The following is a 1,273-nucleotide window of genomic DNA, read 5'->3' as shown; positions in this document are numbered from 1 at the left end:
TGAGAAGGCTGTTCACGCCAGACCTGGCCGGCCGCGCGGGTTTGCTACATTCATCTGCTAATTAGGGCCATTAGTACAGCTGATCGCTCTCCACGTACGTCATGGTCCGTTTCCGACAATTTGTGGCACGACAAACGCGGACAAGCACGGGTTGCAAATTGTCGGAAACTGACGAAAATCAGGCAGATCTGCGGGAGTTTACGGGGGTTTACGGGGACGAAAATCTCACTTTTCATGCAGTGTATTCTTACTGTTTGGCAGTAACCTACGGCAGATGCTGCAAAGCCTCTTTCCTGCTGCCCTGTGGGAAGAGGCTTCACAGCATCAACTGCTTGTTCATCAGATTCTGTAACAGCTTTTTCCCCACTGCCATCTTAAAAATTCCATCCATAAAAAAAAAACACTCTAAATAAAGTCACAGACTGCATCACAGTGAGCACACCAAACCAAAATACTGCATATTTGCACCATACTGCATTTATTTCTGTTGAAATGCTCTCAGCTTCCATAATCATTGCATTTACAACTTGTTTTTTTCTCCAACACTGTTTGCATTTGATCATTGCTGCACTTTATGAAATGGAAATGTTCATAATACTGCTAAGCTGCTGCTCATTTACTGTCTGAATGCTGTACAAAAGGAAATTTAGTTTTGTATACACTTTGTGTATACCAAATGACAATAAAAATTTGGACAGGTGCAAAACCTGCTGGAAAATACAGAAAATCAAGCATTTTCCTTAAAGCCTCCCAATAGAAGACGCGTGTGCTACATTGAGATTTGATTAAATTCTATTTATTTACAGTTGTAATAAAGTTAAGATGACAAGGAATTCAATTTTAATAAAATCCTAAATAATGTTCATTCAAAATAATAGACATTGTCAATATGCTTTACCTAGAGGTATAAAAAATCTGACTTCCATAATGATCAAATGTGATTTGAAGACACTTTACAAAATAAAGAATCAGAACTGAATTAGTTTCTTTAAGCAGAGAAAGACTTCAGAAAAAAAAAGAGAGAAGTTCAATTGTTGCGGTGAAAAAGAAAACATGTTCAGGTAATTGACACTTTCATACAGAATGTAATGCATATCCTAATTTATTTAAAGTCAAAACGTGGGTCATGTGATTCCACAGCATTGTTGGAGCTTCATTCTCCTTTCTGAAGAATCTTTCCTTTGTCTTTTCTATCTGCAGGAAGCTTTTTGCTACAGGCTGGAAAAGTTCAATATGATATATTTCTAAGAGATCCTAACATCAAAATAAAAGG

The sequence above is a fragment of the Cyprinodon variegatus genome, unplaced genomic scaffold, assembly GCF_000732505.1.
Source record: "Cyprinodon variegatus isolate N-32 unplaced genomic scaffold, C_variegatus-1.0 Scaffold207, whole genome shotgun sequence".
NCBI lineage: Eukaryota > Metazoa > Chordata > Actinopteri > Cyprinodontiformes > Cyprinodontidae > Cyprinodon > Cyprinodon variegatus.
This window is presented reverse-complemented; position numbering follows the sequence as displayed.